Here is a 16,473-nt window from a genome sequence, read left to right as displayed (position 1 = left end):
TCAGTGCGGATTACGGTTTACTTGGCGTCCACCGATCATAAAGACCAGTGGGCGACCAAGTGTGGTGTCGCCACCGGGTAATTTTTTAGAGAGGTTTTCTTCCTCGCAGCCCCACGCTCAGTGCGCAGGGCCCCCGGTCCGCTCAGTGCGGATTACGGTTTGCTTGGCGTCCACCGATCATAAAGACCGGTGGGCGACCAAGTGTGGTGTTGCCACCGGGTGATTTTTTAGAGAGGTTTTCTTCCTCGCAGCCCCGCGCTCAGTGCGCAGGGCCCCCGGTCCGCTCAGTGCGGATTACGGTTTACTTGGCGTCCACCGATCATAAAGACCAGTGGGCGGCCAAGTGGTGTCACCACCGGGTAATTTTTTATAGAGGTTTTCTTCCTCGCGGCCCTACGCTCAGTGCGCAGAGCCCCCGTTTCCGCTCAGTGCGGACTTACGGTCTACTTGGCGTCCACCGATCATAAAGACCAGTGGGCGGCCAAGTGTGGTGTCACCACCGGGTAATTTTTTATAGAGGTTTTCTTCCTCGCGGCCCCACGCTCAGTGCGCAGAGCCCCCGTTTCCGCTCAGTGCGGACTTACGGTCTACTTGGCGTCCACCGATCATAAAGACCAGTGGGCGGCCAAGTGTGGTGTCACCACCGGGTAATTTTTTATAGAGGTTTTCTTCCTCGCGGCCCCACGCTCAGTGCGCAGAGCCCCCGTTTCCGCTCAGTGCGGACTTACGGGTTTGTTGGCGTTTGGTTCGCGGGGCGAAAAAAGCCCTACCCCAGCAATATGCCGGGGCGTTCCCCTATCCACCACCCGGGGACGCGCCACGTCGGAGTTCACCTCTCCGCCCACTCGGACAACCGAGCAGGTCCGTGGAACCTAACCTAACCTAACCTAACCTTTTTTTTTTTTTTTTTTTTTTTTTTTTTTTAAGTGGAGAATGCGTTACGCATACGCACCGCGCCTGGGGATGGCTTGGTGGTTATGTTGGACTCTCTCCCGAGAAGCGGGAGCATACCAACTAAACTCCACTGGTTCCCTCTACCTCACCGAGCACCGGGACGAGGGCACACTTTAAAAGTATTCGTCGACACGTCCCGGTGGTGATTGGCTTCTCGCCTCCTCTTGCCTTGATGTTACCTCTCTTTGCGCGCGGGAACCTTACGCTACCTCTCTACTCTCTTCTGAGTGCCGGGCTTCCCCTTGCCCGTCACTCGAGTCTCTTTATGGCGGGATGTTACGGGCGTACGCCCGTCTTCGCCCCCCTGTACGTCGCCTACGGGTGGAATCTAGGCTCGCCGCCTCTCTTATCCTCTCCGCCTCCTCCTTGGTACTCATTACCACCTCACAAAAGTTTTGGACCGCATTCCAAGCTCTTTCTGCTTCCAACATTGATTTAACTAGGGCCGGCAGTGAAAGGTTATCACCCACTGCGGCCACAAGGTCCCGTCGGTGTTCTGACCATGCCGGACATTCCTCTAACGTGTGCTGGGCGGTGTCCTCGAGACAACCGTCGCAGTGGTGGCACGCCGCGGACGACTCTCTCCCGATCCGGTGCAGGTATCTGCCGAAGCAGCCATGCCCCGACAGTACCTGCGTGATACGGAAAGTGAGCGCCCCGTGTTCTCTTTCCAACCACTGTTTGAGAGCTGGACGGATTGCCTCGACCGCCCTAGCACCTGCCCTCGTCTGACGGAGGTTGCGTTGCCACTTGGCCACGGCAGATCTTCGCCGTTCCTCTCTCACCCTTTCAACCTCCTGTCTTAAGGGTGGTGGACCATGTGATGCCCCTTCTCTGTCTCGCCAAGCGTGAACTGCCGCAAGAACCTCCGCCTCTAATATCCATGGCAGAGAGCCCGCCAGGGCACACGCCGCCTCGTACGATATAGTGCGGTACCCGCGAATGGCCCTGATGGCCATGACCCTCTGCGGCCGATGTAGTAGGCCTATCGTCCGTCTGTTTAGGGCGCCGCTCCATACCGGCGCGCCATATAGTGCCATCGACCGCACGATGCCCAAGTACAGGCGCCGGCAGGCCGTCTTTGGGCCGCTGAGATTAGGCAGCAATCTGCCGAGTGCGGCCGCCGTGCGCAACAACTTGGGCACCAACTTCTGGAAGTGGCCCTCGAAGGTCCACCGACCATCGAGCGTCAGGCCTAGGTATTTAATATTAGGCTCGATGTTGATGGTCACTCCGCCGACGATGAGACGGGAATCTGGAGGTGGCCTATTCCGGGGTCCGTGAAAGTATAAAGCCTCGGATTTTTGAAGGGCCACCTCTAGACCCAACGCTCGAATTCTGCTCACAACTTGGGCCACTCCAGCAGTCGCTAGGATGGCACACTCCCTATATGTGTTTGCCCGCGCCGTAACAAGGGTGTCGTCCGCGTAACAAGTGACGTCTACTCCACGAATGAGGGCGCCACGTAACACCCAGTCATATCCTATATTCCACAGGAGCGGCCCGAGGACCGACCCCTGTGGAACACCGCAGGTAACCTCGTGCTGACACCACGCATCCCGGCTCCTGTACGTGACCGACCTAGATGACAGGTAGTCGGCCACGATCCGTTGTAGGTACTCCGGCACTTGATGATAGCGGAGCGCCTCTCTGATACAGCTCCAGGGCATGGTGTTAAAGGCGTTGGCGATATCTAATGATACCGCCAAAACGACCTCGCCCCGGGAGACTGCCTCCTCCGCTAACTCTTTCACCCTCAAGATTGCGTGGACGGTGGATCTTCCCGCCCTGAAGCCGTATTGCTTCTCGTCTAAATCTGGGCCGACTCGCGCCATATGGTTGATAAGGCGATTGGCAATGACGCGTTCGAACATTTTTGCCACCTCGTCAAGAAGCACTATAGGACGGTACCCTGCAGGGGAGTCTGATGGTCGACCTTCCTTCTTGAGTAGTACCAGGGTACCGTTCTTCCAGATCTTTGGGAAGCGTCCTAGTGCGAGGCAGTCGCTCATGAGTCCGATAACACTTTCCTCGACAACTTCTGCAGCCAATACCCACGCACGGCCGGGAATGCCGTCTGGGCCTGGGGCCGTTCTCTTGGCACGCAGCCGACGGATCGCAGCCTCGAATTCACCAGAGGTGACAGGTGGTATGTCCTCGTTTACAGTGGGTGCCTCGCTATTGGTGGTGGTAGAGATCCCGAAAGGAGGCGTGTATTCCTCTCTGTGGGGAAATAGCGAGGTCACCACTGCTTCCACCAGTTGAGGTTGGAGACTCTGCGTCAGAGGCTGCGCCCGTGGCCGCAGTTTCCCTCGCACCATAAGGTAGGGACGACCCCACGGATCTCGATTCAAGGTCTCTATCATCTCTTCCCTAGCCTTATCCTTGGCTTCGCATATGGCGACTCCGAGAGTGCGTCTTGCGGTCTTGTACGCCTCACGCAACGATGCCTCGACAAGCTCGTCTCTTTGTCTCCTTCGACGTTGCCGTTGGTACTGGCGGCGTGCAGTAACGCAAGCCTTGCGCAATTCCGCAATTTCTGCAGACCACCAGTACACTTGCCTTCTAGATGGTAGGGGACCCTGTCTCGGCATCGATGCGTCGCAAACGCGGGTCATGGATTGACGCAGCGCAACAGCCCTATCGTCTGCACTCAGTGTGTTATCCGGAGGCAACCATGTCTCTACTTGGGCGGCTTCAGTAAGAACGTCCCTGTCGAGTCTTTTCACAACCCACCGTGGACCACCGCTATTTTGTACCCCAGAACCCGAACGGGCTGGTACTGCAGATGGTGTAGTTATGTTAAAGCGGATGTAGCGGTGGTCCGACAGCGTCTCCACATTCTCGACCACTTCCCAATCAAACACTCGGCGGGCTATCGCGGGGCAGGCAAAAGACAAATCGACGATAGAGCTGCCCTGCGGCCGGACGCACGTCGGTCGTGAACCCCGATTTAAGAGGCATAGCCCCGTCGTCAGAGCCCACTCCTCTAGCACTGTACCTCGTGCATCTGTGACTGCGCACCCCCAAGCAGAGTTTTTGGCGTTAAAATCACCCATCACCAGCACAGAGACTGGGTGATTTCCGCCGAAGAAGGATCTGATTTGATCTAGAAGATCCTCAAACTCTGAAAGACTTTTACTGGGGGGGCAGTACACGCCGACGACCGTGATTCCTCCTACGACAGCCGCAACGCAGCCACGACCTTTCCGAACCCTTTCGAGTGACGGGGATCCCGTGGACCTAGGCACAATCAGTGCCACGAGACCTTCGTCGTCGCCTACCCAGTCATCCCTGTTAGGGGGGACGAAGTAGGGTTCCGAAACAACAACCACCTGCGATGCCCACTCAGACACACTTTGCACGAGCAGATCTTGAGCCCGTGCGCAGTGATTAATGTTGGCTTGTAATACCTGTAGCGCCATTTGTATTTGCAACCTGGTCCGTCTCCATCTCTACCTCTTCTGGTGTTTGGTGTGCTGGTTTTGGCTGCGGCGCAGTCCCCCTCCTGCTGATTTTAGGGGTTGGGGCGGAGCAGTCCTTGCCCCCCAATTGATGGTCCGCCTTTTTGTTGGCCGCTGCACAGACCGAGCAGTGCGGCTTGGCCGTGCACTCCTTAAATTTGTGGCCATTTACACCGCATCGGAAGCACTGCTGGCTTCTATCAATTTCCACCGTACATTGGGCCCTTACGTGTCCCTTTTGGAGACATCGATAACAACGTAAGGGCCGGGGCTCGAGTAGTTTGACGGTGGCCGACACCCACGACATCGTTAACCGGCCAACCGCAGCGACGCTCTTTGCAACTGCTATAGGGCACTCAACCCAAGCGTGCCCCACACCGAAAGGGTCCTTAACGACACCGCCGCATTTGAGGCTAGCTTTTGGACAGCCCCCTACCTCGGCAACTGCGTTTATAACCTCCTCCACAGTTGTCGAGTCATCCAGGCCGGAGACTCTGATTTCCGTAGTCTTCACCGGCCTGGAGATGCGAACCATATCTCCGTTTAAGACTTGGACCAGCTTGTTCGCTAGAGCGTCAGCCTGTGGGCCGCTGTCTGTGCTCAAGATCTCAAATCGCCGCGCTCCCGTAGCACAGACGCGGAATCTTACTCCAGTCGTTATTCCTAACTCCTGCAACTTAATTTTTGACTTTGCCTCGGCAATAACCGCATCGTAGGTGACGCCTTGTGCGATGGCTTCCGGCGTGAGAGTTACTACTACCGCGTCTGTTTTTGGTGCGCTTAGTCTTGGCACTACTTCCTTGGCAGCCCGTGGTGGTGGTGGTGCCTGCTTCTTTTGCCTAGTCTGTTTTTGTTTAAGCCCCTTTCTAACCACGACATTCCAGGGCGTTTCCGTCGGCGGCTGGTCGACAGGCTGTGCCGCTGATGTCTGGGGCTGGGGCTCCGCCGTCTTTTCTCCAGGGGCTGTGCCCGGGGTTTGCCCGCTCTTTGTCGGTTTTTTCGCCTTAGGGGGGGCAGCCGGTACACTGCGACTCGCAGACTTGGGCCGGCTGTCCGCCGCAAGGGGGGGACGTAGGCGCTTCTCCGGCAACAATCTGTCTTCCAGCGCCTCGAATCTGGCACTAATCATGGTGCCCACCTGGCATAGAATAGTGCGCATCAGCTCCTCGTTGAGCAACGATACGGGTTGCGGTTCGGGCTGTCTTGCCACGGGGGCCTCTGCTTGAGGGCTCGGGTTGAGCATGCGCTCTCTCATTTCCGCCACCTCCCTACGTAACTGTTCGACCTCTTTTTGTAATCGAGCGTTATCCGCCTGCAAACCTTTTGTTTCCTCCGATGTGCAGCGGCTCTGGAGAGCCGCGGAAACTTTCACAATCTCTTCCGCCGCGTCCTTTAGGGCTCGTACGTAACCTCCCTTTAAGTTCTTGGAGGACGTAGCCACTTTCTTAATAACCTCGACATTTTCCTTTATGACCTGGCTCAGAGAGCCTGCCCCTTGAAATTCCTCATCTTGAGTGGACGACTCCGACAGCCTGTGTACCTTGGCTCTCGCCCGGGCCTCACGAGAGGCTGCCACTACTTCCGCTTCCGCCCTTCTCTGTTCCTCTTCCCGCTCGGCCTCTATGAGCGCCAATTTCGCCTTTGCCAGACCGATGTAATGGCCTGTGGTTGGCGGTCTCCCTCTCCTCTTTATGGGCATAGGACTAGCCCGACGACTGCTACTTCTACTTCTCCCCGACATCGACTCCTCACTGACCAACATGCTCGTATCACTTTCCCCTCCTCCACCTACTTCCATCGACTTGTTTGTTTTTGTTGATTTTACCATATTTGTTCCCACGAAAATGGGACGAAGAGAGTCCACCACCGGGTGACGCCCATTCCGGATAATGGGGCTACGTACTACAGAGGTCGCCTGGTGTCTGTAGGTTTTAACGACTTGACTGTCGGGTTTTTATAGAGTTTTCCTTTCTCGCGGGCCGGCCGGTGAAGGCAAGCCCTCCGGTCTAGTGCAATTCACCAACGTACCCCATGGCGCCGTGTGGATGGGGTCTTTGAAGGGGCACTAGTTACGGATGCTAGGGGGTCGGCGTTTCCCCCCTAGTTTTGGACGGTTGGTCCCCAACGACGGTGTTAATGCCGCCGGGGCCGCCCCCTAAAACTAAACTTAACCTAAGCAACTCCTCCGTCAATCAATCGGCCAGCAATCAACACCTACAAAACTGTCACCAATGACTTTCCCTCTACACAACTTTCCCTCACCGCTGACTCGACCGACCTTTTGCCCGACCGGGTGGCCGGGTTGACCAACCCTGCCGCGCCGCGAGCCTTGAAAGCCCGCCATCCCACGACCCTACGGGTCCACCAGTGTTCCGCGGGCCTGCCCGGTATGGGTGGCCCTATCCGGTATAGCCCCGCGGAACATCCCTCCCCAAACAGGGTAATTTTTTAGAGAGGTTTTCTTCCTCGCAGCCCCACGCTCAGTGCGCAGGGCCCCCGGTCCGCTCAATGCGGATTACGGTTTACTTGGCGTCCACCGATCATGAAGACCAGTGGGCGACCAAGTGTGGTGTTGCCACCAGGGTAATTTTTTATAGAGGTTTTCTTCCTCGCGGCCCCGCGCTCAGTGCGCAGAGCCCCCGTTTCCGCTGGGTGCGGATTTACGGGTTTGTTGGTGTTTGGTTCGCGGGGCGAAAAAAGCCCTACCCCAGCAATATGCCGGGGCGTTCCCCTATCCACCACCCGGGGACGCGCCACGTCGGAGTTCACCTCTCCGCCCACTCGGACAACCGAGCAGGTCCGTGGAACCTTTTTTTTTTTTTTTTTTTTTTTTTTGTAACGAGGGAAAATACACTTCCGTACCCCTGCGCCGGGCAGTGCAATGGCGCAGGGAGTGTGGGACTCGCCTACAGTCGTTCAGCCATACCCACTAAAAACCCTCATGCCCACCTTAACGCAATGACCCGAGCTTTGTACCAGCTGAGCCATAACCAAAGCTCGGGCCGCGCGTCTGACGCCGAAGCGCCTCTCCCTAAGTGGTGAAAGCCAGAGAGGCAGGATCTTTTGTGTCCTACCACCCCAGCCCCCACCGGCGGGGCCAACCGGTCCCGCCCTCGCCCTACTCTACGTGCCGCAGAGGGGACTGGAAAACCAGTATCCCCCCTCGGCCTCTCCATCACACATTCATCCATCTCCTCACATCTGGCCATGAGGGCCGCAGGGGGCATGGTAAACCAGTACCCACCCACAGCCCCCACGACCTCACCCCACATCCGGCCACGAGGGCTGTAAGATGGGCAGGATAAACCAGTACCCACCCACACCCCCCGCGGCCCCACCACGTCGCATCTACCGGTGCGACCCCGGTTGGGCATGGTCAGGGCGGAGTCACTGCTGTGACCCACCACTGACGGCCCTCTCCAGGTGGGTCGGTCATGTGCAACACCCAACACGATGACCGACCCTAGAGTTTGGTTCGCGGGGCCGAAGCCCTACCCCAGCCGAAGCCGGGGCGTTCCCCTATCCACCACCCGGGGACGCGCCACGTCGGAGTACTCCTCTCCGCCCACTCGGACAACCGAGCAGGTCCGTGGAGGTCCGTGGAACCTAACCTAACCTAACCTTTTTTTTTTTTTTTTTTTTTTTTTTTTTTTGTAACGAGGGAAAATACACTTCCGTACCCCTGCGCCGGGCAGTGCAATGGCGCAGGGAGTGTGGGACTCGCCTACAGTCGTTCAGCCATACCCACTAAAAACCCTCATGCCCACCTTAACGCAATGACCCGAGCTTTGTACCAGCTGAGCCATAACCAAAGCTCGGGCCGCGCGTCTGACGCCGAAGCGCCTCTCCCTAAGTGGTGAAAGCCAGAGAGGCAGGATCTTTTGTGTCCTACCACCCCAGCCCCCACCGGCGGGGCCAACCGGTCCCGCCCTCGCCCTACTCTACGTGCCGCAGAGGGGACTGGAAAACCAGTATCCCCCCTCGGCCTCTCCATCACACATTCATACTTCTCCTCACATCTGGCCATGAGGGCCGCAGGGGGCATGGTAAACCAGTACCCACCCACAGCCCCCACGACCTCACCCCACATCCGGCCACGAGGGCTGTAAGATGGGCAGGATAAACCAGTACCCACCCACACCCCCCGCGGCCCCACCACGTCGCATCTGCCGGTGCGACCCCGGTTGGGCATGGTCAGGGCGGAGTCACTGCTGTGACCCACCACTGACGGCCCTCTCCAGGTGGGTCGGTCATGTGCAACACCCAACACGATGACCGACCCTAGAGTTTGGTTCGCGGGGCCGAAGCCCTACCCCAGCCGAAGCCGGGGCGTTCCCCTATCCACCACCCGGGGACGCGCCACGTCGGAGTACTCCTCTCCGCCCACTCGGACAACCGAGCAGGTCCGTGGAACCTAACCTAACCTAACCTAACCTAACCTAACCTAACCTAACCTAACCTAACCTAACCTAACCTAACCTAACCTAACCTTTTTTTTTTTTTTTTTTTTTTTTTTTTTTTTTTTTTTTTTTTATAGTCTGGAAATGCATTTACGCACCCCCTACGCCGGGCTGTGCAATGGCGTAGGGGAGTGTGGGACTCGCCGGCCGCAGAAGATAAAGACAAGGCGACCGGAATACCCACTAAAACCAGACTGCCCTCTCACGCGTTACGGCGGGGCCACGGGAAACGCGTTAGCTTACTTCCGTGACCCCGCCTGCGTTTGGCCGCTATGGGCCCTCAAAATTTAAGGCGTGGGGAGAAGGGCAGAAGCGGCGAATTGCCGCCTCCTTCTCCCCACTCTTCTCTGCCGGAGCGGGGGCGCTAGGGGGTCCCCTTCGCGCTCCCGCTCTCTCTCCTCCTTCTGCGACATGACCAGTTCGCAGAAGGAGGAGACCGCGTTCCAAGACCTCTCACTTCCCAACATGGCGCGCACGACGCCGGGAAGTGAGAGGTCGCCGCCAATCGCCGCCACCAGGGTGCGGCGCTCTTCTCTCCAGGCGCAGCACACTTCGAGTGTGTGCTGCGCCGTGTCCTCGCTGGCGCCGCACCCGTGGCAGCGCATCGTCACCTCCCGTCTGATCCGACACAGGTACCGTCCAAAGCAACCATGCCCGGACAGCACCTGTGTCAGACGGAAGGTGAGGGAGCCGTGGCTCCTCCCACACCATTCCGGGAGCAGTGGGCGTATGGCCTCTATAGTGCGCACGCCATATTTGGCGTGCGCTAGGCTTCTCGCCCACCGCTCCACGGTCGTCACTCTCCTCGCCTCCCGGGCGCGGGAGACCTCCTCTGGGGCCGGGGCTTCGCCCCGGGCTCTTTGTCTGGCCCGCGCCCAGTAGGCTTCGGCCAGCACTCCCGCCTCGATTTCCCACGGAGGGGTGCCGGCCAAAACGCAGGCCGCCGCGTGGCCTACCGTTCGGTAGGCCCGGCACGCACGCGCCGCAACAATGCGTTGCGGCCTGCGGAGGAGGGCCCTGTTCGGTGCATTTAGGGCGCGAGCCCATATCGGTGCACCGTACAGGGCCATACTTTTGACGACCGTGGTGTACAGCATCCTCGCATGTACACCCGGACCGCTGAGGTTAGGGAGGAGCCTCGCCAGGGCTGAGGCCGCGCCCACAAGCCGGGGGGTCAGCGCTCGGAAGTGGTCACCGAAGCGCCAACCCCCGTCGAGGACAAGACCCAAATATTTTATCCGGGCCTTGACCCCGACTTCCTCTCCGTTGACCCGGAGGGTGGCCCCCGCAGGTACCCTCCACCGAGGCCCTTTAAAACAGAGGGCCTCGGTCTTACTGAGGGCCACTCGGAGGCCTAATGCCTCAATCCTCCGGGTCAACAATGTGGCTCCGGCCTCAGCCCTTTTCACCAATCGGCTCCAGGTGGTGTCCCGGACGGCTACCAGCGTGTCATCTGCGTAGCAGATGACCGCCATCCGGGACAGCACCTCTCCGCGGATGGCCCAGTCATACCCGATGTTCCATAGCAGGGGCCCTAGCACGGACCCCTGTGGAACACCGGAGGCCATCCGCCTCTCCTCTCGACCGGTTCTCCCCATGTAGGACACTACCCGCCCTTGCAGGTAGTGTCCCACGACTCTCCGCAGGTAGAGGGGCACTCCGTGATATCGGAGCGCCTCCTCTATTACCGCAAAGGGGAGGGAGCCGAAGGCGTTGGCGATGTCTAATGACACCGCCATGGCTCCCTGCCCCTTTTGGGCCGCTTCGTCGGTGAACTTCTTCAGGGCGGCCAGGGCGTCCAAGGTGGATCGTCCTGACCGGAACCCGAATTGGTTCACCGAAAGCTGCGGCCCGTCCCTCTCTAGATGCTGGATGATCCGGGCAGCTATGACACGCTCTAGTAGCTTCCCGGCCTCATCCAGCATCACTAGTGGGCGGTATCCCGACGGAGAGTCCGCGGGGCGGCCTTCTTTCCTGATGAGGACCAGCCGCCCCTCCTTCCACACCTCAGGGAAGTGCCCCGCTGCCAGACAGTCCTCGAAGAGGCAGCGTAGGCGGTCCCCGAGGTGCTTCAGCGCGATGGGGAGAACCTTCCCCGGGACCCCGTCCGGTCCCGGGGCCTTCCGCGGGCCTTGGAGCCGGCGGGCCGCCCCTAGCATTTCCTCCTCGGTTATCGGAGGAGGATTAGGGACGGCGGCGTCGTCCTCGTCGCCAGCCCTCTGCTGCGACATGCGCGGTGGCTCGAATGGGGGGCTGTCTGGAAATAGCCCCTCTACCACCGCGCTGAGGACGGCCGGCTCCATGGCCTCCGTGGGGGGCGCCGTTTTGAATTTGGCCCGTACCATCCGGTACGGGCGCCCCCACGGGTCCGCGTCCAGGGCCGCCAAGAACTCCGAGTATGCAGCGTCCTTGGCGGCCCCTATGGCGGCTTGGAGCGCCTTTTTGGCCGAACGCGTTTCGGCCTGGAGGCGCTCCAGCTCGCCCGGCTCCCGGTGCCGACGTCTTCGGCACCGGGATAGAGCACGGCGAGCGGCGTTGCTGGTGGCACGCAGGGCCGCGAGGTCCCGCGACCACCAGTACACCCCTTCTCGGGGCGCGAGGCGTCGAGCCCTAGGCATTGCCGCGTCGCAGACAGCCGTCAAGTCCCGACGGAACCTGGCAGCCCTTTCTCCGACCCCCAAAGAATGAGGGGGGTCGGAGGCCCACGCTGAAACTATAGCGGCCTCCTCTGCCAGGTCTTCGTCGAGACGTGACAGCTGCCACCTAGGGAAGACGCCTCTGCCGCCCGCCGTGCGGGTTTGACGCCCAGGGGGCGCTGTGGAGACCCTGAACCTGATGTACAGGTGATCTGATAGGGTCTCCACGTCCTCCAGGACGCGCCAACACGAGATGCGCGCGCCGATACTGGGGGTGGCGAACGTCACGTCGACGACTGAGCCACCCCGGGCGCGCACACATGTGAAGGCGCTGCCCCGGTTCTCCGGGACCAGGCCAATAGTGAGGGCCCAATCCCGAAGATGCGCCCCCTTGACGTCGGTGATGGGGGATCCCCAAGCCGCGCACTTAGCATTGAGGTCCCCCATCACGATGACCTGGGCTGGCAATGCCCTCCGCACCACCAGCTCCAGGCCATCCAGGAACCTCTCAAATTGCGAGAGGCTCCTGTTCGGGGAGAAGTAGACTCCGATGAGCACTACTTCTCCCCAGTTTGCCGCCACGTAACCCGCGCCCCTCTCCCTGAGAGAGAGGATTTGCGGGCCCGTTGGCGGCGCCACCATTCCGACCGAGCCCTCCGTGTCCCCGACCCAATGAGGCTGGGAAGGGATAACCTAACCTAACCTAACCTAACCTAACCTAACCTAACCTAACCTAACCTAACCTAACCTAACCTAACCTAACCTAACCTAACCTAACCTAACCTAACCTAACCTAACCTAACCTAACCTAACCTAACCTAACCTAACCTAACCTAACCTAACCTAACCTAACCTAACCTAACCTAACCTAACCTAACCTAACCTAACCTAACCTAACCTAACCTAACCTAACCTAACCCCTCCCGCCCGCCCACCTACTAACCTACTACCCCTCCCGCCCGCCCACCTACTAACCTACTACCCCTCCCGCCCGCCCACCTACTAACCCTCCCGCCCGCCCACCTACTAACCCTCCCGCCCGCCCACCTACTAACCTACTACCCCAATTCTCCGGCGGAAAAGTCTATATCGCATTCCACAAACGCAGCTCGCCCCCTATTGTTAACAACTGAAAACCAAGGTATTTATATCTATCTTCCGACAGATGGTGCTGTCGGGACATAGTGTGTTTACTGAATGTATTCCAATACATGTTTACATGTTTTCCCATCGTCAGCAACTACTACATTTTCTCTAACACGCGCGTCACCGTTTACACAAAATTAGTTCACGCTTTTGTCAGCATACATACATACATACATACATACCGCGTGTGTGCTCATTACCATTAATAATAATAATAATAACCATTTAGCCGTAGTTTTAGAGAGTAAACCATATTGATATTTCCCTAAGCTCGGCAATATATATGTACAGTCCGTCAGCCATTTAAACGTTTCGTTAGAATTGAGACGACGACACGGAGACAATAACCAATAAGTATATATATGACTCAGCGAGGAAAATGTCACCGTTGACGCTACTTTCCGACAGATGGTGTGGTAGCAGCCGCTTTAAGGTCATTACGAGTATTATACAACTACATTGCAGCTTAATAGACAGATGACGTTGGCGATGGCGGGAAATTGTTGTTTCAACAAATGATAATATATATATCAGTAGCCGCGTACCCACCTAGCGCACAGGCTCGCGCGGCAGCGTCGTGAGCCAATGCCTCGGCTGGTGTGGACGTGACTCGGCCTGCCTCCGGCGCGCGTTTGCTCGACCGAGCACGGCTCGGCCCCGAGCCATCTGTGCTACTTCAAATTCTGTCTCTTGCCGTGTTTGTCTTTTTTTTTTTTTTTTTTTTTTTTTTTTTTTTTTTTTTTTTTTTTTTTTTTTTTCCCGCCTACCGCTTCAACAAAGCGCGGCATCTCTTCAGTCTCAGGTCCATTAGACGAGCATTTAAATGATGTCCTGTTTTTCTTCGATATGCACGAAGCCTAAGTCTTCATTTAACACCCTTTTCAGCGTGGTTCTGCTTAACCCCATCTGAAGGGCCAACAGTTTCTGCTTACATTTGGGATTTCTTTGAATTCGCGCCCTCACAGCTTTTATCACTGCTGGAGTCCTAACAGACCGAGGGTGACCACTTCTTGACCATTCTTCATCTACACTAGAGCAGTGATTCTCAACCACTGTGCCGCGGCACTTTTGTGTGCCGCCAAATTTCAAAAGTGTGCCGCCAAATTTTGCATATATATAATAATGTTAACATTATTAATTTCGTGCATAGCAATAGGAATATGTCTCAAGTCGGCGCACACTTGCCACTTCTGCGTACAAAACGTGTTGTTTTGATAGTTGGGATTCACAAGTCACAAGGTGTTTGTTAGTAACGATTACAAAACTAGATGGCGCTGTTCGATAACGAAACGCGATATGGTTTGGTGTAACTATTTTGAATATACATTGTATTAATTTAAGATTTTTTGAGTTGAGTTGTTCTTTTTCTTGTGAATTGTTCTTGCGAGTTGTGAGTAATAAATCTATATTAGTGAGTGAGTGTCTAGTGCTTTCCCCTACAGTGTTGCATAGTTTATTATATTTATTAACTTTGCAGTACACATATCCAATGATTTACACGGTACTTGTTTTACACGTTTTCCACGGCTTTTACACAGTTTTTTCAATTTTTTTTTTTTTTTTTTTTTTTTTTTTTTGTTTTTATCGCATTCTACTAAATGCGTAAAAAAAAAAAAAAAAAAAAAAAAAAAAAAAAAAAAAAAAAAAAAAAAAAAAAAAAAAAAAAATTAGGTTGAGAATCACTGCACTAGAGTCTTCATTGTATCGTTTGATGGTACGATAAACGAATCTTTTGGTTATATTCAAGTTTTTCAGTATGTCAAAAATTTTAATTGGCGCGTAACCGCAACGATGCAACGCAATAACTGCAACACGGTCTTCTTTAAGCGTCCACTACAATAAACTTTTTTGTGGCCAGCATTCTAAAAGAAAAGTTTTTACTGTGTGACAATACTTATGACCTGACTATGTATTTTTTTTTTTTTTATTAAGTATCAAATACACCAAATCTATATTAGAAATATATTTGATTATTAGGCGTCGGTGGCTCGTGGCACTTGACTTGCAATCTGCAGGTCCTGGGTTCGAATCCCGCCATGTACCAATGTGTTTTTCGATTTACATATGTACATTTATCCGACATTCTTACGGGGAAGGAAAACATCGTGATGCAACCTGCACATATCTGAGAAAAAATTCAATGATATGTGTGAAGTCAACCCGCTCTGGGCCTGTGTGGTTGACTATGGCCTCGTCACACCTAACTTGAGGTAGGCTCCGAGCACCTCAGTAGGGAGCTGATGATAATAATGATGATGATGATGGTTATCAGTTATTCAAAAGTAGGTACATTTAATAACTCGTAAGTATTAAAGTAAGTACATCAGAGAGTGGACTGGAATTGCGAGTGCCGCCCAACTGTTTCGCCTCGCAAGGAATAAACAGAAATATGGAGAACTGACCCCCAACCTTCGGCTAGTCGGAGAGGCACCTCAAGAAGAAGAAGTATTAAATAGTCACATTTTGCCAGTTGTCAAATTTTATATGAGCAACAACTTGATAGTTTACTCCAACAAGATATTACGCGCTTAAATTCACGAAAAAGTACGTAAACAAACAAATGCGACACGTGCCGAAAGGCCGCGCGCGGACTGCGCGTCTCGCGCCACGCATTTTCAACTCTCAGCCAACGTAAAGTTCCGTTTGTATTTCCGTTATAAAAATAGCGGAAACAAAAACAGAAACGGATGTTGAAAAGCGCGCGGAACTTCCGCACTTGCGGAAACGGAAACAGAGGTCCGTTGCATCACTAATTAACAACCGACTTCTTTTACCTCGTATTACCCCTACCCTAAAAGCGCGGCTCTATTTGTGACAAAGTGTTAAATGGCCTATTAAAGTGGCTCTGCTATTGCTAAGTGTTGTTTTTAATGGCGAACTTGATAATACTAAAAAAAAAAAAAACTACGTAATAATCACCTTGTGTTTTCTTGAATAAGTCTAAAATTATATCAAGTTCATTCTTAAATTTCATTTCGTGGTAAGTTGATATGCAACAAAAAAACAGAAATTGCTATATGCTAAATTGACTGAAAATGTGCCAAATTTAGCCTAAAATATACTAAATTAGCAACAGAGATTAGCGAGGGGGTGGCGGTGGTGGGCGACCAGGAGAGTCCGGTGCGCAGCGCTTACGACGGCTTGTGCATGTCCTTGGAGATAGTTTTAAAATTTAACGAAATCGCACATAATTTATAGTCTCCCGTTATTAGAGTGACTATGATTGAGATTTAGATTTTTTTTTGCCATGAAAAACATCTGGGTTACATAAATAATAGACCAACGCTTACGAAACCAGTTATCTTACTTGGGATGGATGGATGGATGTTTGTTTGAAGGTATCTCCGGGACGGCTCAACAAATTTTGATGAAATATGGCACAAATGTAGAACTTAGTCTGGAAGAATACATAAGCTACTTATTTTGTTTTATTTTAATTCCGCGCGGACGGAGTCGCGGGCGACAGCTAGTCTAAAATAAAAAGAAATTCCTGCTTAAAGGATCGCAAAAATAAATGTTAATAGGCCTAATTAAAATTGAAACGATCTCTATGTTTATCTCTATTTATCTTGGTTGCTTCCAGACAAATTTCTTTGAGTAAAGTAAAAGTACTGAATAAAACCTTATTCGTTGCCCGCCGCGTCGCCTTAACCGAGTGAGGGCGAGGAACGCGGACTCCCGCTTGTCATCCTGCCTCTGACGCCTCACCCTCACGGGGTCGAGGTCCTTCGGCGAGGCGCGGGGCTGGGGGAGCCGGGGGGCCGCGTGGCGGCAGACACTCCGGCACCGGCTCCCATCCCCCGCCATTCTGCT

Source organism: Papilio machaon, chromosome 22 (genome assembly GCF_912999745.1).
Source record: "Papilio machaon chromosome 22, ilPapMach1.1, whole genome shotgun sequence".
Lineage (NCBI taxonomy): Eukaryota > Metazoa > Arthropoda > Insecta > Lepidoptera > Papilionidae > Papilio > Papilio machaon.
Note: the sequence above shows the minus strand (reverse complement) of the source record.